This window comes from Myotis brandtii, unplaced genomic scaffold (assembly GCF_000412655.1).
Source record: "Myotis brandtii unplaced genomic scaffold, ASM41265v1 scaffold181, whole genome shotgun sequence".
Lineage (NCBI taxonomy): Eukaryota > Metazoa > Chordata > Mammalia > Chiroptera > Vespertilionidae > Myotis > Myotis brandtii.
In genome coordinates, this window is record NW_005356712.1 from 978,176 (window position 1) to 979,056 (window position 881).

An 881-nucleotide genomic window follows, 5' to 3' on the forward strand; every position below is an offset into this window, starting at 1 on the left:
GAATGCATTTAAAAAAAATATTTTACCCTTTGTTTCCCTGCATGATCTACAATAATGATCTGCTTCGTGCTGATATTTACTGCTGTGTTGCTGACAATTACCTGCAAGAAGTTGGGGTGCCTCACTGGGCCTCTAGTCTTTCATAATAGAAGTCAGAATAGAGGCTACTTCTGGGAAGGATTTTGACTGGGAAGGGGGCGTGGGAACCTTCTTGGGCGCTAGAAATGTTCCCTTAATTTGGGCAGTGGTTTCACAAGTCTTCCCCCAACCTGTGTCCCAGTTGGGGGAAGCCGAGTGTTGCTTTGTGGACTCCAGGTCCCTGGTGCCGTTTCTCTGTAAATGGCCAGTGCGGGTCACGGCAGCTCCTGTGTTGAGTGCACAGGTCTTGGTTCAAACACAGGTATTTGTAAAAATACATTGAGTTGTACACTTATATGCATTGTATGTATGTTATACCTCAATAAGACATTTTTAAGAAGATATTCAAGCAGGAAAAAAGAGTACTAAACAGTATGATCCTCCTCTTAAAAAGAAAATAAAAGAAAAATATAACAACATAGGGCAGCAGTTCTCATCTCAAACTTTTTTCATTGTCTCAGGACCCCTTTACACTCACATTATTGAGGATCCCAAAGAGCTTTTGTTTTTGTGGGCTATATCGATACTTATCATGGATATTAAAATAGAAATATTTAAAACTCAATTGCATTAGCCATCAAAGTGATAGCGTTAGCATGTCATGTAACCTCTGGAAAACTTTACTGTCCATTGTGAGAGAGTAAAAAAGACAAATAACATCTTACGGTTATTATGAAAGTAATTTTGAGCTCGGAGCCTTGGAAAACCCTGGGGTCCCTAAATCTCACTTTGAGGACTGCTGG

The 881-nt window shown here is 40.3% G+C and overlaps 1 long non-coding RNA gene across 1 annotated transcript in view; it reads right to left on the minus strand.

Annotated features, from left to right (window-relative positions):
* The window catches only part of LOC106725684, a 24,532-nt gene that overhangs the window by 20,126 nt on the left and 3,525 nt on the right, over positions 1 to 881 (minus strand). The gene's annotated exons all lie outside the window — the stretch shown is intronic.